At 35.1% G+C, this 26,404-nt stretch overlaps 2 pseudogenes; both read right to left on the bottom strand.

Annotated features, from left to right (window-relative positions):
* Window positions 1–236: 236 nt before the first annotated feature.
* Window positions 237–10,384, bottom strand: LOC111378641 (annotated as a pseudogene).
* Window positions 10,385–20,574: 10,190 nt separating this feature from the next.
* LOC111378642 lies at window positions 20,575–24,274 on the bottom strand (annotated as a pseudogene).
* Between the last annotated feature and the right edge of the window lie 2,130 nt (window positions 24,275–26,404).

Genomic DNA, 26,404 nt, shown 5'->3' with positions numbered 1-26,404 from the left:
CACTCTTAGATAGTAGGAGATTATGATCTGCGTTTCATTCAATTAAGTCGATGATGAAATCCTTGGCCAAGGTGTACTCATAAGTCGAAAAGGAGTTTTCGACTTATATTGACGTAATAGTGGAGTGAAAGATATGATCGATGATCGAGATTGACACAAATCCATATCTTGTAATTGATTGGATCATATAGACGAAAGGATTATAGTTTCACGGTAAACGAACGAATTTGGTTTTGTCATACATGGTAATGTGTGAGGCGGCTAGTTCCCTGTTTGATGTATAAACGTATATCAGAAATCTAAAGTAAAGCATCAATACATATCCTATTAAAGATAATCTAAGCTATATATGCATTTCTTACAAAGCAAATGCACGTATATACAAAGATAATGCCTGCAAACTGACTAAACAGCATGAATCGAAGTACTCGAGTCCCAGCATGGCTACAGAGGTAAAAATCAAACCCGTTGGGGGTGGCATATCTTGGTATCAATGACAGTACCTGGTCATCGAAGTAAACCATGTGATCAAATACAGGAAAAACAAGTGACAGATGCTGCTCCGTGTATGAACCAAAAAATTTCATACCTAGCAAAATGTTTCCACTCTTGTTTGTTGTATTTCAATCCCCATGATTGGAAGAGAAGAAATGTGAATGGTACATTTTTTGAACCACAACAAAGGTAACAGGTGGTAGGTAAGTTTTGTCAATTGAAACACAAGCCTGAAGAAAGCTCCAATTCAGATACAATATGGTAAGGAACACATCACGTAAACTGAATACTTTAAAGTTAAAAGAAAAAAAAGGATAAAGAAACCTAAATATCACATACCCTCTGGATTGAATTCATTTCATGCAAAAGAACTTGGTAAAACTGCCATTCACCAACTCCATCACTGTCATTCAAAAAATATCAGCATTGCATTTCACAGCATGTGTAGTAAAACACAGAAACAATTGAAAGAATGGTTTAAGTCTATTAACCGGTAGAAGATAATTCTCCAAGGTAGTTGACCAATAGAATCTTTGAATACAAGCAACAGTTCCCTACAAAATGGAAGTGAATGGAAAGAGAGGAAGAGGAAAAACATTAGACTTAAGAGGTAATTTTAAGGACCTTATCATGCCACCATGAACAATACCTCTATTAGGATCTTCAGTTGTTTTGTAGAGATCTTGTATGATCTCTTCCTGAGGAGATTGTGCAGAAACCAACCCACTGTACTTTGTTACTTTTGGCCAGTCGACTGAAGCCACTACCTGTAAATAATACAATCTCAACTTTTATCTTTCCTTTTCAAAAGAGGGGAGGAGCAATAGAGAGAAGAAGTTTCAACATACTGCAGCAATGGAAGGGCTGAAATCCTCCCCTGGTCAAGGATGGATTACATCTGCCCCAAATATGATTGTAGGGCAATCAGTTAGGTAAGGCATTCTTCTATTAGAAGCTAGCTCCAGAACAGTATTTCGGCCACCAACCTAGTTGAAATATAACCATGAAAAAAAAAATAGAGAAAAGACAAGGAGCAATTTATTTAGAGTAGGAAGGAAATTGAAGATCAAAGTAGACTATTTGGGCACATGATATCCTAGCAAACCTTCACATTGACTTTTAGAGCAACATTCTTAAGATATTGTTTAGTCTATCTAGATGCATTACTGGGCTGACAACATTGCGAGACAATTCCCAACTCTGTTTCGCAAACTCGCTTGATTTGACCTGAAAAAATAAAATACCACAATTCAAGATAATGAATTGCTTTAGAAATTTTAAATCCGAAAGATTTATAGCTAACCATAAGACCCCTGACATCAGGCAAAATGACTATTAGCAACTAAAGTTATTTTCCGATCAGTTTCAAGCACGCTAATCTAGTTGAAGAATCAGTGTGCAAATCAAAGAGAGCCTTCTCTATTTGACGAGGATGAGCAGATCGAATAGGAACCAAAGGTCTTCGATTGAATTCCTAAAAGCAAGCACAAGATTCCAGTGCTGTAACTAACATTTGAAGTGCGGTTAATGCTTTCCAAAGCACAACTCAATGCAAAGATTAAAAGGCCATACCATCCCTTTGCTATTACACATGCCAATTAATTCATTGCAGAACCTCTCTAAATCAGCATTGAAACTCTGCGAAAAGTTTATACATGTCTAGAATTCCACTTTGCCACCATCAACCATTTTCTAAACAAGAACACAAATGTTTTCATCGAAGACAACTTTAACAATAGAGGGAAAAAGCAATAATATTCAAAAAGTAAAACTCAACATCATCTACAAATTATAACTCAACGTGAAGTCAGACATGAGATAATGTAGGTTAATGAATTAATAATTTTAAATAATTTGTATTGGAAAGGAAATAATACGTTTAAGAGGCAACGTGCTCATTCAATTCACTTATTGAACTTTCAATATGTGAATATAGAAACAAATCCAACTCTATGCTGACGGTTAAAACAGCCTGAAAGACACATCATTCAGCTAAGAACAGTCACCTTGTCAATCATATTCCATACTCCTACTCTTGGCTCAACATGAGATTTACGTCCAGTCTCATGATATTTCAGTTGACATCCAAAGTAACATAATGTCACAAGTCGTAGAAGAAGTATGATTAAAGTAATTCAGTAAATAAATATTGACAAAATTTATCGTTAGGGCTGGGAAAACCCTTGCTTCAATGGATTAGAGTTCAGGCCTAACCTGAATCCCAAACTCTCTGTTCACAAGCATGTCACCATTGTAATTGTTAGAGTTAACCATCTACAAGTAAACCAAATTATTATAAAACAAATAGTTTCTTTATCTAAATAGTTATTAAGATATAGCTATAAAGAAATAAAAGAGAAAAGAAGAAATGCTGGGATCTCAAATATCAATGCCTCAATGATGCTTCGTTCTCTTTGTCGCGGACGTTGGCAGGCTGCTTTCAAAAGTGTAGTAACTTGTTTCTCGTTCAACTTCCGTGAATACATTTGCCCATCAACAATCTTACAAACCTGTAAAGAAAGAACACGCCATTATAGTTAAATCCAGAGGCATGGTCCATGGAAAATTGCAGACAGAATAATAAAAACAAACCTCCATTGGAAAATATATAGGCTTTGTGCCAGCCTGAATTGCAGCAATTGTGGAAACTTGAGTGCTATATTGTACTTTTATCGAAAATACTGCACTATAGATATTTTTGCCCCCGTATCATCGAAGGAAAACCTACTCCGTTGGAAAGAAAAGAGTCAAATCCCAAATATTGAATTATAATGTGATTCAATTACAAAAAGCAAATCAGTTAATAATTATAAAATAGTTATACTTGTTAACGTGTATATATATGTATTTATTTACCATTTATTCCTTTTATTTTATAAGAAAGGGTAGTTTAGTATTTTTCATCTATTAGGTTCATTGATTGCAATTGTATATTATATATAAATATGAGAAAACAGATCCAGCAGCCAACGTGAATTGCTGCCATATTTTCCTAGCAAGGTTTCTCAATTTTGCTTAGATTATGTTAAATTAACAATAATGTTAACTGAAAATGCCAAGCTGTAGAGAAGGAAAAGAGATGATGAAAATTGAAAATGATTATAAGAAAATAAAACATATTTTTTCTATATGATATAACTAAAAAAATTTGCAACATGTTAACACCTTTTGAATTGTCCCAACACTACTTTGTTGCAACCAAATTAATAGAAATTAAACTCAAATAAGAAATGAATGAGCTTACATCAACTGTTGTGCTGGTACAGTTGACATGCTTGATAATTTGTAATGTTTGACACGCTCCGTATGATTGAGCTCAACTCTAAGACCTTTCAAAGTCCTTTTCACCTAAAAAAATCAAAGCAGATAAATCACTTTCTAATTGATAGACGAGAGCAAAAAATGGATGGAAATGGATATAACTAATAAACAACAATTATATCTGGTAAACCCCTAATGTTTCTGCCATAAAATAGTTCTCATTAGACAAGAATAACATTTTCCGTCGCATGAGTTATGACACATTGGTACTAAAGATATCATAGTTCATAATCACTTGTTTCTTCAATGTGCGGAACCTTTGAGTTCTTAGTAATAAAGTAAAATCCTGCACTAAATGCCTAGTCAGTCATAACTTAATTCGATCTTGATATGACAATGGCCTTGTTAGATCCCTACACAAGTAGTTGGTAACAAAATCAGAAACTAGAATCAGCTCATAAAATGCTCCGGCGGACATGTCTACAAATGGCATTCAGAAAATTGAATCAAGTAGTTGTTAGCATATTTCCCTAATTATATTGAATGACCAATCTCCATGATTTGGTCAATCTCCATGATTTGTGTAATTGTATAATTAGAGCATGATTTGTGTAATTGTATAATTAAAGCATGATTTGTATAATTAGCATTAATTACTTACCTTATGTGCTTGCCTCCTTCACCTATAAAAGGAGGGCTCTTGTACAGTTTTTATTCATCACAGAATACAGAAGTTATTCACAATTCTTCCTCTTTTCTCTTAGTTTTTAACATGATATCAGAGCCATCTTTAGTTCTTGGCCTCTAGTTAGTGTCTTTTTTTTTTGGTTTTATGCATTTCGTCGCTCTGTTACCACTTCTAGCCTTCGTTCATCGATTCTTTTGGTATTCCAATACCATAAATCGATCCTATTGCTCCAGAGCTTTTGTTTGGTGCAAAAATCATTTTGATCCAACATTGCCACATTTGTCGTGGATTTTTCGTGCTCATTCCATTAGTGTTATCCTTTGCTCTGACTCGATTAGCATTATCATTTTTCTGTTATGGCTTCTTCAAATGATGTTGCTCGTCCTATAGAGATTAATTTGAATGGTTCCAACTACAATACTTGGGCCCAACAAATGTCAGTTTTTATGATTGGTTGGAGATTATGGCGTTTTGTCACTAGAACAAAGCAAAAATCGACGAAAACTGACAAGCAATCCACAAAAGAGTTTGATGAGGCCCTTGATGAATGGAAAAGTACTCATGTAAAATCCTTTCCTGGTTATTAATATATTAGCCCCTTCCATTTCGAGTCTACTCCCTAAGTTCCAGAATGCCAAATTGCTTAGGATTTTTTGGCAAAACGCTGCAATTGTGGTAGTGATGCTACTCTAGAGTTTCAGTTGGAGACTAAGCTTTCTCAAATGCATCAAGAACTTGGACAGTCTATCGCTGAGTTTCATGTTCAGGTTAGTAACATTTGGGATGAGCTTTCTCAAGCTGACCCTATTTTTTCTGATGAAAAGTCAATTAAGCTTTTCCCTGAATATTGTGATCGTCATCAATTCATGTATTTTATGATGTATATTCGGGATGAATTTGAGAATACTCGAGCATCTTTGTTCCATCGATCTCTTCTTCCTACACTTGAGGTTGCCCTTACGAAGCTAGTTTCTGAGGAAACACGACAACAGACTCGTTGGATTCATTCTACGGATATGGTCTTGGCTACTGCTCCATATAGCTCATCTATCTCTGGCCACTCCTGCTACAGTTGTTGCTTCTTCTAAATCGTGATGTTTCAACGACCAATGCCACTATTGTAAGGAAAATGGCCACCGTATTTCTGATTATCCTAAGAAGAAGACTAAGGATGCTCTTAAGGCTAATGCATCTTACTCTTCCAAGCCTGTTGCTACTGTCTCCACCAGCTCATCGACTTTTGATTTCTCTTCTGCACCTTCTTTGTTGTCACTTTCTACAACTGACATTAAGGCAATTGTCACCCATGTTATATCCCATACTTCTACTGCTTTATCAGCCTCCACAGGTAACTCTACATCTTGGTTTCTTGATTCTACCTATTGCAATCATATGATCTCTGATTCCTCTTTAGTTACCCATAGGAAGTCTTTAAATCCCATTTCTTTAATTTATACTGCTGATGGTTCACATATGTCTGTTAGTCATTTTGGTCACATTTCTACTCCTACCCTTTCTGTACCTAACACATTAGTTGTGCCTAATTTGTCTCTAAATCTCCTTTCTGTTGGTCAACTTGTTGAAAGTGTTTTTATCTTAACCTTTTCTCACAAAGGGTGTGATGTGCAAGATCCGAAGACGGGCTAGCTAGTTGGGACTGGGAGTAAAGTTGGTCGCATTTTTGAGCTTACATCTCTGCATTTGCCTGGTTCTTGTTCTCCTCAATCTCTTAGTACTGTTGTGTCTTCCAGTGTTTGGCATTCTCGTCTCGATCATACATCCTTATCTCATGCTCAGTCTTTAGCTTCTAGTGGTTACTTAAGTAATGTTAAATTTGAACATTTTGATTGTGTGTCTTGTCAATTTGGGAAATAGAAAGCTTTACTTTTTAATGAAAGTAATTCTTTGTCTTCTATACCTTTTGATTTGGTTCATTCTGATATTTGGGGACCTACGTGGATTTATCTTTTACATGATCGCACTGGGTTAGTTAATGTTTTACGTGATTTTAAGCAGATGATAAAAACTTAGTTTGATCGCACCATTAAAGTCTTTCGGTCTGATAATGCCATGGAGTGTACTTCTGCCTCTTTCCTTGAAGAACTTTAAGAGGTAGGTACTTTATCCCATCTATCCTGTCTATACACCTCCCAACAGAATGGCCATGCAGAACATAAACATCGTCACATTCTTAAAACTGTTCGCTCTCAACTTTTCTCGCATCCCTCTCGAAATTCTTTTGGGGAGAAGTTGCCCTTACCGCTATTTACACTATTAATCGAGTTCCAACCCCTGCTCTCTCCAATAAGTTTTCATATGAGGTTTTCTATGGAAAGATACCCGATTATTCTCTTCTCAAAGTGTTTGGTTGCGCTTGCTTTATCTTACTTCCACCTCATGAACGTACAAAACTTGAACTTGGTTCTCGTTTCTGTTGCTTTCTTGGTTATCGGATTGAACACAAGGGTTATCGGTGCTTCAGTTCTAGGAACACAAAGTGTTCACTAGTATCTTTTCACTTTCATCCGATTGCCTTTCATACTCTCCCATTTTCACTGGCCCTGCCATAGACCTCTCTCTAGATTTTTCCTCTAATGCAGTTCATGTCAGCTCATTTGGTGATCACTCCATGCCTACCTCTCACAAAACTGGATCGGCTGATGATCATGCCATTGCATCCATCCCTCTGGAGTCCTCCGATTTGGATGTTCGTCGTTCTAGTAGGGTAAGAGCACCTCCTATCCATCTTAGTGATTACCATTATTTTTCTACTCTTGACTTTCTTCATGAGCCTCACAATTATCGCGAAGCTTGTTCTGACCTTGTTTGGTAGCAAGCTATGTTTGAAGAACTTGACGCTTTTCACAAAACCCATACTTGGGATCTGGTTGACCTACATCCTGGAAAGACCGTAGTTGGGAACGAATGGGTGTATAAGAGGAAAATGAACTCCGATGGTTTTGAAGTAAGACATAAAACTCGTTTAGTAGTAAAGGGCTTTACTCAGGAGTTTGGCATTGACAACGAGGAGACATTTACCCCTGTTGCTCGTATGACCTCCATCCGTTCTCTTTTGGCCGTCGCCATTGCACGTCGATGGCTTTTATTTTAGATGAGTGTCAAAAATGCCTTCTTATATGGTAATTTGGTAGAGTAGGTCTATATGTAGCCTCCTCCAGGGTATTCTCTTCCTCCTAGTATAGTCTGTCGTCTCTGACGCGCATTATATGGGCTTGAGCAAGCTCCCCGTGCTTGGTTTGCCAAGTTTAGCTCCACTGTTGCACAGCTTGGGTTTGCTTCTAGCCCCATTGATTCTACTCTTTTTACTCATCACACTGACACCGACATTGACATCACTATTCTACTATTTTATGTTAATGATATGATCATTATTGGTGATGATAATTATGGTATACATGAGCTTAAGCAGTTTCTATGTCAGCATTTTGAGATGCAAGACCTTGGTTCTCTTACCTACTTCCTCGGCTTAGAAGTGTCTCCTACCACTGATGGCTACTCTTTGACCCAAGCCAAGTATGCTTCTGATATTCTCACCCGTGCTGGTCTCACAAATTGTAAGATAGCTGATAGTCCGCTGGAGCCTAACATCAAACTTCATCCTACTGATGAGGAGCTCCTTCCTGATGCCACTCATTATCGACAGCTTGTTGGAAGCCTGATTTATCTCACTGTCACTAGACCAGACATTGCCTATGTAGTGCATCTTGTTAGCTAATTTATATCAGCTCCTCGTTCCATTTACCAAGCAACTGTTCTTCGCATCTTATGCTATGTGAAGGAAACATTATTTCATGGGCTTCACTTTTCCTCTCACTCGTCCTTGACGTTGAAGGTTTACTTTGATGTTGATTGGGCAGGAGACCCTACTTATCGTCGATCTACCACTGGTTTTCTTTTTCTACTTGGTGACTCCCTTATCTCTTGGCAGAGCAAAAAGTGGACCATTGTTGCTTGCTCTAGCACTGAGGCCGAGTATCGAGCCCTTGCTGACACTACTTCCGAACTTCTTTGGCTTCTCCAAGATATGGGTATTCCTCAGCCCTTTAGCATTCCACTTTATTGTGGCAATTATAGTGCTATCCAGATTGCTCATAACGATGTCTTTCATGAACGCACAAAACACATCGAGATCGACTGTCATTTTATGGGTCATCATCTTCAGGAAGGGACAATTCACCTCTTCTTAGTTCCTTCGACTGATCAGCTGGCTGATATCTTCACAAAGGCTCATCCACCTGGTCACCATCGTTCTTTGGTTTGCAAACTCCAGTTAGCATCTTCAATACCACCTTGAGTTTGAGGAGGGATGTTAGCATATCTCCATAATTATATTGATTGACCAATCTCCATGATTTGGTCAATCTCTATGATTTGTGTAATTATATAATTAGAGCATGATTTGTGTAATTAGCATTAATTACTTACCTTATGTGATTGCCTCCTTCACCTATAAAAGGAGGGCTCTTGTACAATTTTATTCATCACAGAATACATAATTTATTCACAATTCTTCCTCTATTCTCTTAGTTTTAACAGTAGTGATCCCCATGTACCAGAAACGGTTAGCTTTAGAACTATGGCGGAATAAATTAATTTTAGCTTCATAAAAGAGAAAACATGCTTAGGGAATAGTGGAGAATACCATAGGGCAACAAACCATAAATATGGGCATAAAAACATCTAAAATCATAGCCTACCAACGTTTAGAGAAAGGCCCATCTGGGTTGGACGTAGACTTTGATAGAATCCTTTCCAATATACCAACCCATCCCCAAGATTCCCTATCCCTCCCAACTTAGGAGGAAAGAAGGACCTTCCAACAATTTCATAACTAAAATTTAAGGATAGAAAGTTACTGATATTGAAACTAGAAAAGTAAATATGAATTTTTGTATCAGGGTGATAAGAGATAGGCACTTGATGAATGGCTTCCCTCTGAGAACGATATCAAGAGCTTTAATGGTTTCTTGGGGGGCATCAAACTATCTTCTCTGTATAAATTTCTTAAGATGAAAAAGATCAGCAGTAGAAGCAAATTTTATTGACACCTTGAAATCACGCTCCCTCCTGAATTATGAAGCAGACAGTGTAAAGATCTAGGTTATTCAATTAAATTAGGTGATTAAAAGCATGTATAACTAACTTAAGAAACGAAAGTAACTTAATGTAGTAAAGTCAACGGAAAAAGAAAAAAAATCGCAATTGTACGAGAAAAGAGATGAGAGATAACAAGGGGAAGAGTTACTATTGTGCCTCAAATAGAGTTTGAAATGGCATCATATAACTTTAAATATCTTCTTGTTTCCAAACAAATTTGAATATTTTTACCTTTTTATTAATTTTATATAAAGAAAAAGTTGCTTATTTTGTAAGTAACAATTGCGTAGCCATTGAAAGTGAATTGATTATTTCCAACTTGACAAATAAAAATATTTATTTATTTTGAAACTTACTTATATACTTACAAGTAAGGTCGCTTATAAATAAACTTTTTAAGCTAAACCAAAAACGATCGACTTGAACCAACAAAAGGGGTGAAGTTTAAACAACGGAAAAGTTATTGACAGTTTCAACAATGAAACATTTACTTTCCTGCACATCATTTTATCAGATGCCTTGAACGTAATTCCATATTTAACACTCAAACATTGATATATTGTAGAAACAAGTAATCAAATAAAAGATCTCAAAAGTTCCAAATATTACCCACACCACATATAAGTACAAAACATTACATCAAATCAGATAAATGCTTGCTACTTTTAATCCATAAGAATTCACGTGGTCAACAAGCTTGACAACAAAATCCTTGGATGTAAAGGGCAGTGGAACTGTGGAGTAAGCAATCTTTCTTCCATCATAGGCCAACATTCGCTTACTCAGATGAGAAGCACCGTAAGTTTTGATAAGTTGGCTCATAATTTCCTTGCACACTTTCATTGAGGTCACCTCAAGAGTGATAGAAACCTGCCAACATAGTTATAGTTACAGCAAGCCCAACCTTTGATGAATTAAAAATATAAATAATAATAAGGAAGAGGCATCCTACATTATTGTTTGAAATGATTATAAGTTATACCAATGGGTACCACATAAATATACATTTTTATGACGGAGTTGAGTGATAGCTATTTCACTAGTTCGTTCACAGAAATGTAGAGAGGGAAAAGTAATTTTTAAGCATTCTTATATCTCATCCCACACTGATTTACATGGTAGCTGTCAAATATTTATGAGTAAATCCAAGTGTACAGAAAAACCATTGCCAAAAGCATCACGAAAATCCCACATGGGGGTGGGCCCCATGTGAATATTTCATTCCAAAAAATAAATCACCCACCCTACCAATGTGTGTTATCTGTAAGAGGCCTGTAAAAAAAAATTTGTACATCAATACTACTAGAAATAGCGGCTTCAACGATGGAAAATTACCGACGGTCCATTTCCATTGCTAATAGTGACGGATTACCAACGGATTTTCGACAATATATGAATTTAATTATTTTAAATTAAAAAGGCAAGATTTACCAACGAAAACAACAACATATACCAGTTGTTGGTGGTTTTCCGTTGGTAAACTTTGAATAAAAAAATAAATATTTTTAAAATATTTACCGATGGACTTTTTCGTAAGTAAATTTGGAATAAAAAATTAAAAATTGCTTAAGCATATACCAACGAAAATGTCCATTGGTGATTCCAACGGTAATATTAAACCTGACCCGTCCCATCTGTAACAGCTTCGAGCCAAAAATAAAATTCCAATTTATAGCTACTTTTCTTCCTTCCCCAAAACTCGACCTCTCACCTTAGATACTTTTCTTCCTTCCCCTAAAATCGACCTCACACCTAATTGTATGGTATTTTTTAGTTGTACAATGAATTATTGAAATATCGAGCTTGGAATTCATATTAATCGTGGTACAAGTTTGAATCGTACTCATAATTTTTTCCATTTCCATTTCAAGGTAATATGATGAGTAATTTATAATTATTTGTGTGAAATCCCTTTTTTAAGAGATAAGTTTTTTGATTTCAAGATTTACGTCCATATGACGTAGTATCTTAACAATGCATTATAATTTGTCAATAATTTTTCTACGTTTTTGTTATTATTTTGTACTTTCAATATTTGATAGTGTCTTGATTCGTAGTTCTTTTATGTTTATACTTTCTCTGTAATACTCAATTTGATTACAGTAAATAGCTGAACTTAGGCATCTAAAGAATTTATGGTAAAAATTTAGTTACTTTAGTCACATGCTTTCTTTATTATAGGGTGTAGTTACATATGCACTATTATTGAGAACATTTCTTGTTTTCCTTTTTTTGCAAATATAGATGTAACATTGTTGAACAACAAGATTGATGCTTTTTCAATCAAATTTGACTAAAATTTCAAGTAGGTTTTTCGTTGGTGCAATTCCAATCAAATTTGAGTAAAATTTCACTTGGGTTTCGTTCATTAACATGAATCAAATCAAATTTGACTAAAATTTCATCTGAATTTTGTTTGTTGCCACGTTTCCAATCAAATTTGACTAAAATTTTATATGGATTTGGATCATTGGCAGGTTTTCAATCAAATTTGACTAAAGTTTCACAGGGATTTAGTTCATTGGTGTGTTTCTAATTAAATTTGACTAAAATTTCACCAGAATTTTGTTCGTTAGTGCGTTTCAAATCAAATTCGACTAAAAATTCGTCTGTATTTTGTTCATTGGCGCGTTTTCAATCAAATTTGACCTGAATTTGGTTCATTGGTACGTTTCCTATCAAATCTAACTAAAATTTCACGTGACTTTGGTTCATTGGCAAATTTCGAATCAAATTTGACTGCAATTTTTTCCGTTGGCACGTTATCAATCAAATTTGACTAAAATGTTATCTGAATTTTGTTCATAGGTGCATTTTCAATCGAATTTGACTAAAATTTTGATCTGGTAATACTAATTCATCTTGTAAGCTTATCCTGTTTCAAGATACTTTGAAATATTGAGCTTATGTAGATTTGCATCAACACATTTCCCGTACAAAAGGCTGATTGTTTCTAAGGTCGTGCACTGTATCATTTCTGTAATCTCACAATCCTTTGTAACAATGGATCTGAATTGTGACTCTTAGAAATAAAAAATCTCCTAGAATGTGAAATATAATTATCCGGCCTTTAAGATTGGCACCTGATTTTTGAATTTTATCTTGACGGATGAGATGTCAGTGTCTCCTGAAGCCCCATACTTGGGTACTCACATATGCAATTCTATCATGGAAGTCGATTCTACTTCTATTCATTTCAACCAACATATATTGAATTCTTTACTGCATCTTTAACATTCTTTTCCCATTTCTTTTGTTTCTATTTTACGTGCAGCTCATGGAGAACTTGATTCCAGTGGTAGAGGGGAAGAGACCTCCAAGGATTCTGAGGAGAGTGCGTTCCATGAACTTTTAGGTAGTCTCGAAGTTATGATTGATGATAAATACTGAAGAAACTAGTTCATTGTTGACTGCTGGAGTTTTAGTAATGTCGCTGGAAGACATTCTGATCCGGGAAAATGATCTGGTTGGATATTGATTTGATAGTGAACTTTCTACCGAGATAAAAGCTGAATGTAGCTGTTGAAGCCTTTAAGTGATCTAAGATGATTTTTTGATGGATATGTTTGGTGGGTATCAGCTGCACTATGTGCAGTTTTTCTGCATAGTTTGGTGTTGTAGATAAAGAAATCTTTTACAGACTAGCTTTACCGATTGCCGCGTCCGGATGACTGTAGAAATAGGCTATAATTTATACCAATGACATATTTTCCTGATCCAACAAAACAATATTGCATTAGAAACTAAATCAGAAGACACATTTTATGTTATGGCTGCACCCATTTATTACTGCATCAACAACTATGTATTTGTTGATCTTGAAATTTATGTTTCGTTGCAGATTTGTTCTCTCTTGAAATCATTTGTGAGCTTATAACTAGTTGGCATATTTGCTTCTTGAGTTTACCAATTTACCATTCTTTAATATTATATTTTCAGAAATATCAAAGTTTGAGAAACTTTCTATAATTCAGGTCATAATTAATTTTTTTTTCTTTTTTTGTATGAAAGTGGGCAAAAATTGATTTGTATAAGGTAAATATGTAACCTGAATGGGCGTTTATTAAATGATGGTTGATTTTTATCTCTCATCATATTCATTTCCTAAAAGTCTGTATGCGTCTTCCATATTTCAACATCTCTAAGAATAAAGAGAGAAATTGTGGCTCTATGGATACGAATTTCCTCCACATGTTTTCGGTCACAAGTACCATTCTACATTTTACAATGGATCACAACATCATTTTGCAAATCGCAGTAAGGAGACATCTGGAATTATGTCTATGAGAAGGTGAGGCAAAATTTCTATAAGAAGGTGCATGTCAGGATCTTGCCACGCATAATTATGTCTCATTTTCTTAAAAGATAATTAAGAAATTACAAATATGCAAGTTGCAAGGATGCTTCTTGTAGTAATTTCTCCTGACACATTACTAATTCTTCTGGCGTGGATTTACTTGAAGTAAACATGTATACTTGGAATTATAAATGGAGAATTTGTTGCTCACTTCATCTTAATGGGTCGACACATGAAAACCAAGAAATTGCCTGCAAAAAGAAACATATCAAATATTACACTTAAAACCAATAACAGAAAGCTTGCAGGTTCTTCAAAATTTTTTCTTGAATCGACAAGAATTTGCAACACCTGGCAATAACATGTACAGAAAAACGGTGCCTGAAGCGTGCAAATATCATACTTGCCCCCTCCGTGGAAACTAAGTGCGCAGTATTGGAGTATAATGAACAAGTTTTTAGCTCTCTTTTTCCTTGGTACTATCCAATCCTTTTGACGAAATGTGCTGTGAAAGTTCAGCTTTAAAAGAAATACAGAAGGCTCCACCAAAGTTCTACAACTTGACATGGAGAGGAATTCACAGAAACCAGCACTAACCAAGAAGTTCTTCTCTTTGTTCCATTGTTCTACCAACTATTTAGCGTGCATGTTCTTTAAACGACACAATCTATCTCTAATTCCTTGATTTTAATTAGTAAAATAGAAGCTAAAATTTAGAAGGTACTATGACTTACCTTAGAGATTAAATATACCAGGTACACAAGCATCTATAATCAAAATGAAAGCATGGTTAGAAATCCTAAGGTAAGAACTGAAGAGCATTTGGAAAATTTTAAAAATAAAACACAAATTTGATGAGCAAACAAGTGATTTTACCAATTTTCACATTTGATGCTGAAAAAAGAAGTGAATAAGAATGACAGTGTCATTAAAAAGAGTCTGAAGTATGAAATAAACAAATGTTGAAAAGAAATAGAAACAATACTAAATTAATTAAATAGATAAGGTGTATAGAGTACAAGAAACTTAATGATTTATTTTCCACATATGATAACCTATCTAGTGCATATATAGCAAACATGAAATTGTTCTTCTATTCATAGTGGGCATGATAAAATTGTTCATTTGCTGATATGGCATGAGAACCTTACTTACGGGTTCTCTCCACATGTCAGAATTTTAAATAAGGTTTTATTCAACGATGACAAGATAAGACTTTCCACTGTGGATAGGAGAACAGGAGTAATGGCATGCATAGGCTTTGCTTCAGTATCCTAAAAGCAATAAAAGGGCAATGTTTTATCTAGTTAACATGACAATTTGGAGGCTAGTCAACAAGAAAAGAAACAGTTAAAATTCTTGTAGCCAATACCTAAGGCCTAGGCTAAAGTATAGTCTATTCCCTTGAGTCAAGGATTAAGTCGAGGCCGACACCCTTGAAGCCAATGTCGATGCCCTATAAGCTAAGGATGGGCCGACCTTAACCTAGGAGGGTCGCCTAGGGATCAAAGAGCAGTCGTCGTTGAAATTCGAAGCATGTACATCAGTGCTTAATCTTAATAAGTTGCTCTAGTGCACAAAGGACCTTACTAAATTCAAGAAGGAAAATCTCAATTTGATAAACATGGGATAGTGAGCCAAAGATATTCTGCTATAAAGCTACTCGAGTTAAAGATGTTTCTTTAGTCTTTACACCTTACACTTTATAAATACTCTCATAGTCAGTGGCAGATTTAACGGGACTAAGCTAGGCTTCAGCTCCATTCCCCCTAGTCCATTTCAATTTTTGAAGGATAATTTATATATATAAGTAAAAAATAAAAAAATAAATTTATGTGTAATTTTTATTTTTTGACATATTGGTTTAGGCTTCCTGTAGACAATAGTAATTGACAATACTTCCAATTGTAAAATATATTACATGTTACATTTGTAAAACAATAGTTCCATTCGTAAGACATAATTTGATATTGTTGTGCTTTTAAGAGAGTTGATTTTTATTGTGTCAAGGAAAAAATCAGTTACGTGCTTTATGTATTTTTAATGTGAATATTATTATTATAAAATAGAACACCGAAGATGTTAGACCAACAACTTAACACACAAAAAAAAAAAATTTATGAATGGGTTGAAAATGTTTTTAATAATGAAAAATTGAAAAAACTAAAATAACATAAAACAGAATATGAAAAATTGCCATTTTACATAAAAATCATTTTTTTTAATTACAAAAAAAAATAAAAATAAAAAAAAAATAAAAAAAACTGCGCTTATTCGAAAAGCAGCATTTCTGACGTTAAAAACAATCTCAAACCATGCATAAAACTCACATTGATTCTCTCTGGAACTTGATTCATGAAACTATAAAACTGCTAATAGAAGTGGTTATCAAGACAGATAAGTCAGGATTTTTCATTTTTATTCTTCTTATTTTTTGAAGGTAAAAACCCTGCCACGAGTAAAAGGTAGTAATTATAATCTAGTTCTACAGCAGAGTCATAAACATAATAAAAACAATCTCCATTTCGTGTGAAGAGGAGAATAAGATACAATGATGATAATAAAGGCACTGAATTTCTCTATTCACAAGCTAACTTGGTGTCAAAGCTGCTCAAGCAGATTGCAAAAGCCTGAAAAGCAGATAGGGGATATCGATAATCCATCGTGAACATATCCTTGCCGACTTTGCCAAATTGGAGGATGATTTTGTCGTGGTCAGATTGGGTTGGCTGAGAAGGCGGTGGTGCATTAGTGGCGGCTACCAGACAAAAGAGTGGTGCAAAAAATGTTGATTACCTTACCCGAAAAGTTTGATGCTGTTACCACGGCTATAGAGCATACAAAGGATCTGTCAAGTCTTTCTTTAACTGAACTTACAGGTGCTTTGTTAGCCTATGAGCAAAGGTTAACATCAAGATCTGAGGTAACTATTGAAGGAGCTCTTGCGGCAAAGTTTAAACCGCAAAGTTCAAGTGAAGGTGGAGGAAAACAACACCAAGAAGGGAAGAAGAAAGGCAAAGGATACTCATTTTCTCCTTGTATTCATTGTGGAAAAACCAACCATCTTGAGAAGAAGTGTTGGAAGACAAAGCAATGCAAATTTTGCAGGCAAGTGGGCCATATTGAAAAGTTTTGTAGAGCCAAAAAGCAGAATCTAAATCAGCCACAATATCAACAAAGAAATCAAAATCAGCAAGCAGCATTTGCACATGAAAGGAATGGTGAAAACCATTTGTTTGTAGCTGTTCATGGAGCTGAATTGAGTAGCAAGGAAACATGGTTTGTAGATAGTGGTTGCACCAATCATATGACCAATATGGAGCAGATTTTTTGCAATTTAGACACAAATGTGAAGGCCACAGTGAAAATTGGAAGCGGAGGAGTCCTACCAGCCAAAGGTAAGGGTACCATTGCTATCCAAACAAAGAAAGGTACAAGATATATTGATGAAGTACTTTTAGTGCCTGGCTTGGATTCAAATTTACTAAGTGTGGGTCAAATGCTTGAAAAGAAATATTGTGTGCATTTTCGAGATATGAAATCCAAAATCTATGATCCTCATGATGTTGAAATTGCTAGTTTGCCTATGCATAATAGAAGTTTTAGCATTCAATGGCATAGCTTACTTGCAAATATGTCTAGAGTTGATGTGGATGAATCTGATTTGTGGCATAGAAGATATGGTCATTATAATTACAAGTCTTTGTCATATGTCCATTCTCATGGCATGGTGAGAGATTTGCCTAAAATTCATGAATCTGGAGGAGTATGTGAGAGCTGTAGTTTGGGGAAAATGCATAGAGAGTCATTTTCTAATGATGGTGCATGGAGGGCATCTAGAAAATTGCAGCTTGTGCATACTGATATTTGTGGTCCCATGAAAACTCCATCCTTGAGTCATAATTTGTATTTTGTGCTATTCATTGATGACTTTACAAGAATGTGTTGGGTGTACTTCATGAGAAACAAGTCAGATGTGTTCAATGTGTTCAAAAAATTCAAGAATATGGTAGAGGCACAATCTGGATGTAAAATTCAGACCTTGAGATCGGATAATGGCAAGGAGTATACATCTACCAACTTCAATCAATTCTGTGAGGATTATGGAGTTCATCGGCAGCTCACCATTCCCTACACTCCGTAACAAAATGGAGTGGCAGAAAGGAAAAATAGATCTGTCATGGAGATGGCCAGATGTATGCTAGCTGAGAAGGGACTTCCAAATTCGTTTTGGGCAGAAGCAGTTTATACTTCCGTTTATTTGCAAAATAGGTTGTCTACAAAAGCTGTGAAAAATATGACACCTATTGAGGCATGGTGTGGAATGAAACCTACAGCCAAGCATCTGAAAGTTTTTGGGTCTTTGTGCTATGTTCATGTCCCAGATCAGAAAAGAAGCAAGTTGGAGCAAAAGGCTGTGAAGGGGATCTTTATTGGCTATAGTTCACAGACAAAGGGCTATAAAATCTATCTTCCAGAAACTGGAAAAGTTGTGATATCCCGTGATGTAAAATTTGATGAAAGTTCTAAGTGGAATTTTAATGAAACCAATACACAGCAACAGGTAGCAGTTTTTTCTCCTATCCCAGTGGAAACTTCAACTCCAACACCAGGAGTTCAGTCTTCCGAGATAGAATCTATCGCACCTACTGCAGAAAATTCTGAATCTTCAAGATCTAGTTCGGCTCCTAGAGGAACCAGATCTTTGAATGAGATTTATCAGAGGTGTAATATGGCAGTGGTTGAACCCAGCAGTTATGAAGAGGCACAACAACATTCTGAATGGGTTGATGCAATGGTCACTGAAATGGAGATGATTTATAAAAATCAGACTTGGGAATTGGTACCTCGTCCCGATGAAAGAAAAGTGATTGGAGTGAAGTGGATTTACAAGGCAAAAATGAATCCAAATGGCACAGTGAACAAATACAAAGCAAGGTTAGTTGCTAGAGGATTTGCACAAGAAAGTGGTGTTGATTATTTTGAGACCTTTGCACCGGTTGCAAGGTTTGACACCATCAGATTATTGATTGCACTAGCAGCACAAAAGAAGTGGAAGATACATCAGTTGGATATAAAATCCGCATTTCTCAATGGTGAACTGGAGGAGGATGTTTTTGTTGAACAACCTGAAGGTTTCCAGTCTAGAATCTATCCTGATCATGTATGCAAGCTGAAAAAGGCCTTGTATGGTTTGAAACAGGCGTCAAGAGCTTGGTACAGCAAAATAGATGGTTATCTATGCGCTAAAGGATTCAGGAGGAGTGAAAATGAACATACTCTTTATGTGAAGAGTGATGAAAATTCTGATATCCTAATTCTATCCATGTATGTGGATGATTTACTCATCACAGGAAACAGTAAAAAGCCAATTGATTTGTTTGCTGATAAATTGAAGGAAGAATTTGAGATGACAAATCTTGGAGAGATGAAGTATTTTTTGGGCATTGAGGTTGAGCAAACAAAAAATGGTATTTTCATTTCACAAAAAGAAATATGCAAGTAATATCTTGAAGAGGTTCAAGATGCAGCAGTGTAAACCAGTTGATACACCAGTTGCGTTGAACACAAAATTATCCAAAGAAGATGGAGACCAGCCAATCAATGAGAAGGAATATAGGAGTCTTGTTGGAAGTTTACTGTACTTGACAGCAACAAGACCAGATTTGATGTTTGCTGCAAGCTTACTTTCTAGATTCATGAGCAAGCCATCACAAACACATTTTGTAATTGCCAAAAGGGTCCTTAGGTATATCAAAGGAACAATAAATCATGGCATCTATTTTGCTGGAGGAGTTGGCTCAAATTTGATTGGATATTCAGATAGTGATTGGGCAGGTTCCGTGGATGATATGAAGAGCACGAGTGGTTATCTATTTACACTTGGTTTGGGAGCATTCTGTTGGAATTCAAAGAAGCAAGAAGTAGTGGCACAATCCACAGCAGAAGCTGAATATATTGCAGCATCATCAGCTGTAAATCATGCCATTTGGTTGAGAAAAATTCTTAATGATCTTGCGAAAAGTCAAGATGATCCTACAACTATCATGGTGGATAATCAATCAGCCATTGCTGTTGCAAAGAATGCAGTTGATCATGGAAGAACCAAGCATATTAAAGTGAAGTTCCATGCTATCAGACAAGCTGAGAAAGAAGGAGAAGTTCATCTCCAATATTGTGCAGGTGAATCTCAAATTGCAGATATGTTCACTAAAGCATTGCCCAAATCCAGGTTTGAAGACTTAAGATTGAAGATTGGAGTTTTACCCAAAAGCTTCAAGGAAGAGAATGTTGATTATTGAAGACTTTTGGTTTTCTCCACATGATGAAATATGAAGAGTGTTGGAGAGGAAGATGAAGAGATGGATGCATTCACCATCATTAGTCATTATTAGTGGATGCATTCATCATCATTATTAGTCATTATTAGTCTTAGTAATTGTGTGACTCTTAGTAGTCTTATGCTATCCTATAAATAGGTTTGTCATGTACTCAAATCAAATAATTCATATATAAAAAAAAGTTTCTCTCAAAATATACTTTGTTCTGTTCCAGAACAAACAAAAACAATCTCAAACCATGCATAAAACTCACATTGATTCTCTCTGAAACTTGATTCATGAAACTATAAAACTGCTAATAGAAGTGGTTATCAAGACAGATAAGTCAGGATTTTTCATTTTTATTCTTCTTATTTTTTGAAGGTAAAAACCCTGCCACGAGTAAACGGTAGTAATTATAATCTAGTTCTACAGAAGAATCATAAACATAATAAAAACAATCTCCATTTCGTGTGAAGAGGAGAATAAGATACAATGATGATAATAAAGGCACTGAATTTCTCTATTCACAAGCTAACTTGGTGTCAAAGCTGCTCAAGCAGATTGCAAAAGCCTGAAAAGCAGATAGGGGATATCGGTAATCCATCGTGAACATATCCTTACCGACTTTGCCAAATTGGAGGATGATTTTGTCGTGGTCAGATTGGGTTGGCTGAGAAGGCGGTGGTGCATTAGTGGCGGCAGCCGGTGGTTGCGTGGAGGCGATCAATTGAAAGTTCTTGACCGATGCAACTGTCACCCGTCCTCTGAAATTGAGGCACCAGCATTGTAATTGTTTGTGCCATCTCGGCACCTTGTTCTTGAGAATCAAGGATCTTCCTTTACCATCATCGTCCTCATTGCACACGCCAGCAATATTGGAAAACCGTGAGCTACTGAACTCGGTCGAGTGATCAAGAGATTTCAAGAAAGAAATGCTCCGGAACGAGTCCTCAAGGGACCTTGGCATGAGTTCAGGTTGTCCGGGGACCACGCCTCCGGGATCAACTGCTGAGGCAGGTATTGAGTGCATGACGCAGTTCATCCTGCGCGGTCCCGTGTCCCAAGCACGTTCAGTTCGTACGTGATTTGGGCTATGGTGTAAGTGCCACTACGTACTTTGGGAGATACTTTCTTGGAGTTGAATCTTCGACTAGTTTTCCCAGGTGGAGGGACATGTGAACAAGTACGAGGAGGCTGTGTATCATACATTAAAAATTTCGTGCCGAGAAAATTTGATCTGCAACAATCAGTAAGATTTAGTATCGAGGATAGATAAATTACTATTATCATCATCATCATCATCATCCAAGACAAATACTACAATACGATAAACATATATAAAAGCACCAGTCTTGAGAAGAAAGCATAAACTGAACATATATACAATCAAGACCTTTGAAGCAAAAGCACGCCGACAAGGACCACAAGGTGTCCTATACCCTATTTTTCTAGTACAAAGTTGAAATGGTAAATCAAATTTCGTGCCAAGTACTTGAGGCCTTGGAGGCAATACAAAGGAACATTTTTAATTCTCTCATAGAAGTTGAATGCTTTCAGTCTAAGGCACCAGGAGAAATAAATATACAAGTACAGATTTTACTGAATCCATACATTTTTTTGCACGTTAAAAACAAATGATAAAAATGATAACCTATTAACCGAATTTTGAGAGTAGCAGGCAACAATTAAGTTCACCTAGATTGTGCAAGTCAAGCATAATTCAGGCAAATATATAAGGATAATTCATTTCATTCGCTTCTGCAAGCCTAAGAAAACTTCACTGTATCTTGCCCTTGGCCTTAAATAATGTACCATTGACTTGTTTGCTTCCTTATTTAAGATAAATTAACTTCTAAAGAAATCATATATTAACGAATTTTGCTAAAGTTGCTTCAATATGAATTTTCATCCACCTAAAATTGCCAATAATAATCTTTAGCACATGGCAAAGGAAGCATGATAATTTCCGTTGTCTTCTTGTGCCTTCTAATGTTATTCTTGAGCCTCCCTTTTGTTCTTTTGCTTGGTTCTTTATTTAATAGATCTTTTGCTCCTCTTAATGTTACATTAATTGATTATTTGTAAATGATTTATGTTTATTTATGCCAGAAGACACATCCCAGAAAACATTCAATACGAATTCTTTTTCAACACAATTTTTAAATTTTACTTTTACATTTGGACACTTTCCTGGTTTCATCCTATTGGTATGCATTCTCAAAAGAATGTAATGTCACCAACAAAACTATACAACTCTACTCAACACAGGAGAAACAATCATTATTTTTCCAAATCAGACATTGACATAAATTAGTATGATAGCTTCTAAGAAATCCCTATAAGTAGAATATCAATTATAAACTCCAGTATGTATCCCCATAAGAAATTTGTCTCTCTCGTACTTTCTCAAGACATCACAAGAAACATTTAACTAACATGGGAGAAAGTAATAACACAAAGGCAGATATAATAGAATAAAAAAAATTTATAATCAATGTTACCTTAGTTTTCCAATAAATGTGCTGCTTGATCTAGAAATATTATCTGCGCCCATTGAGATAACATACTCTGTACAAGTAGTTCGTCGAGTTCTTTTTGCAGAGAGAAGAAATTTTCCATTTTCTACTAGCAAAGCTGGTAAAATTAAATTGCAACTAACATAAGAACAGGAACAAATAGGCAAAAGTGAAGGGAGTGCAAACACTAAAAATGTTCTGTTCATGATAATATTCTTCTTCGCAACTGTCCATGCAATCAGACACATAATGTGCAGATATGGAAAACTACTACTTGTCAACAGCATATGAATCTCAAAATGAAAGATTCAAGATCATGTTTCAACAAATTTGTTTCATGCTTCTAACACAGAATTGCTCTGTACATCACAGTTCTAGAAGAGATGATATTCTTGCTTACTTTACTCAATTACTGTCAAGTGGATATCAAGGAGGGGAGTTTCCACAAAAAACAATTGTAGCATATTTGTGAAATCATCATTAAAGAGTTGAACATTCTCCAGATTAAATAATTTATTTAGAAAAATAGCTCTACATTACTTATGTAGAGACTAATTGGATAGCCATTTTGCGGGCCATTTTTGTACTTCTAAAGTACGTAAAATTTATTTTCCACTAGTTTGTACATGAATATATGATGTTAGATTTTATAATGATCAGGAGACCAACCTAATTTTGCTTTCTCAGTTTGTAACATAATATCAGCTACCTTTTGTAGCCAAACAAATAATTTTTTGTTAAAAAAAGAAGTCATGCATGTCTATGGAAGCACCTTCTAACATGATGCAAAATACATATACTAGTAATTTATCAAATAGTAAGGGTTCATGCTATTATAGAGATCTCCTTTGATACAAAAAGTCAGGTTGACGATGAAGTACCATTTAAACACTCAATACTACAAATACATAATTAACTTCAGAAGGTCTAGAGAATGCATACCACGACTCAGGCACAAGAAAAGATGGTACGTCAAATTATACTTGTCCCTCCTGATGAAGCATTGAATGGTTCCATCACGAGGCCCCGACTACGAAGGAAAATAAGCATGATTCAGTATTTGCTTTCATAGAACCAATCAGCAAATGCATATAATTGGTAAACGTGGGTAACTAAACAACATTAAAATACGCAAAAATGTTATTATCTCGCACAATACCAAAGCAGAACAAGTGGTGCAAAGTCACCTGCTTTAAAGAAACTGGAAAAGTAAGTTTCCCACAGATTTTTGGACCCGTGACAATTTCCTTGCACATGCTCCTCCATGACCTGCAAATAGCTGCACAAGCTACCACATGCTTCCTAGCAGGCCATGTGTTCTCATTCTCTTCTAACCTTTTAATCACATCGTAAAGTAGCTCCTGTGGTAGATTAGCCCAACGATTATTCTGAATTACCAAAGTTTGGTTATTTATATCATGAAATGAACCATGAGATTTTCCCCCGTGATGTCCAGGCAGCCTTACATCAAAACTACGCCGGGATAAGCTCTCAAAACTATCTCGTAATCAAAACTACGCCGGGATAAGCTCCCAAAACTATCTCATATATCCCGAGCTATGCATCGGAATGACATCTAACCTCAAACTGGTAAACCGGAACCAAGATGTCTAAACTAATATCAGGCACTTTTCTAAACCTTGGTAGTATTTCAAAAGTCGTTTCCCAATAGATTAAATATCCATTTACATCTATTTTAGTCTGCAAATGAGCAAAAGTAGATAGTTTCAGAGACAAAAATATATTGCCAAAAAGAAAAGAAAAAAGGGGTGCGTTAGAAAAGGCATTTATAGATAGAAAAAAGAGAAAAGGGGAACTTAGAAAAGGACAACTTCTCATGGACATTAAAGTCGATTCAATCACATACTTTTGTTGGATACAGCTTATCTTTAAGTTCTTAAAGTGAACTTAGTTTTCATATTTTCACTTGCCCCAATCAAAGTCAACTTTATGCAGAATTATATCCAAACATTAATTAAATTAGTCTGGTCTCTATGGAAATATATCAACCCGTGTATTAATATGGACTCAAAGGAATTCATTAGCGGTTAGCCACATAATGACAACATTGATTTGCAAGTTTGGTATAAGGACCTAAAAATATAAAGCTAAATCATAGAGATAAGGTAATAATCTTTGGAGTTTAAGATGTGACTCTAAAACTTATATTTTGGAAAGAAATAGAAATTCAAGAAATAAAAAAATAAAAATTATTCTTATAAAAAAAAAGAAAAAGAAAAAACCTTCAATGGTATCAAGAAGAAAAAAAGTAGCTAAACTACTAAAAGGGCTGTAAGCAAATACAAGCTTCATAGCTTCAGAGATCTGCAAGAATCATAAAAATTATATAATTTATTTTATTTTATTTTTTGAATTAAAAGCCCTGACATCCAAAATGCACAAATTTCACCAAACTTTACCCTTTTGACAAATCATCAAAATTAACAAAAGACCACTCTTTAGCACTCTCAAAAAAAAAAAAAAAAACTAAACTGTCACAGAGATAGAAAAATAAATATATAGATAAATGAGGAAGACCCAGAAAACCCAAACTCAACTGAATCCGCACAATGTTCAACGCTTTGAAAACCAGCAGTGTTAAAATTCAAAAAGATAATCAAATGTGAACAGAAACATGAAACATTTAAGTATCTATATAACCAAAAATTCGAAGGTTGAGAAAAGCAGATCAAGACATATACCTCAGGAATACAAATTCTTGAAAACCCACGTCTACATTTATGTATATAAATGTGTATGTATATTCAAACCCAAAAATTCAGCCAACTTTCACAAACCCACCAACCGAAAGAGACTCATCCGCACTATAAGCTCGGATTTAAATCTGATTCAAGAAAGAACTAGAGAGGAGGAGGAGGAGGAGGAGGGAGGAGTTAATGGTTAACTTATGTCTCTGTGTTAGTTGAAATTTAAAATTGAAATGTGGAGTGTTTGACCATTTGAATATGTTGTTACTTAGCCCTTGTTTCATCCCATTAAATTAAATTACATTACATTCTATTTTTCTCTCTCCTATTTTCAATCACACAATCTTCTATAAAATAATATTACACGTAAATCGAAAACTTTTTCTTTTTTTTCAACCATTCATTTTTCTAAAAAATACTATTCTCCCCATTTTCATTTTCAGGTAATGGGGGTCAAACAGGGACTTACTAGAACAACTGTTAAATTTTAAAAAATATTGGATTTATAGTGAGTAATGTACATTATTTTTTAAAATTTAATAAATAATGTATAAAATTTTTAAAAGTTCAATAGTCAAAACTCAATATTTTAAATTTCAATAAGCAATTGAAAACATCTAAGTTTAATGATCAAAACTCGACATTTTAAATTTCAGTCACCAATCAAAGATATGAATCTAAATTCAATGACCTTTGAAACAATTAACTCAAGAAGAGAGTATATAACTCAAGAAGAGAGTATAAGAATAAAGTAATAAATAGTTAATACTCTACTTTAGAGTTAATTGTTTCAATGATCACTGAATTTAGGTTTATATCATTAATTCACCATTGAAGTTTAAAATGTCGAGTTTTATTCACTGAATTTATATCCATGTTTTCGATTGTTCACTGAAATTTAAAATATTGAGTTTTGATCACTGAACTTTAAAAAATATTGTACGTTACTTTTTAATATAGATGTTGAATCTTGAAAAATATTGAGTTTACAGTGAGTA

Source organism: Olea europaea, unplaced genomic scaffold, assembly GCF_002742605.1.
Source record: "Olea europaea var. sylvestris unplaced genomic scaffold, O_europaea_v1 scaffold1844, whole genome shotgun sequence".
Taxonomy (NCBI): domain Eukaryota; kingdom Viridiplantae; phylum Streptophyta; class Magnoliopsida; order Lamiales; family Oleaceae; genus Olea; species Olea europaea.
Note: the sequence above shows the minus strand (reverse complement) of the source record. Positions and strands in the feature narration are given on the sequence as shown.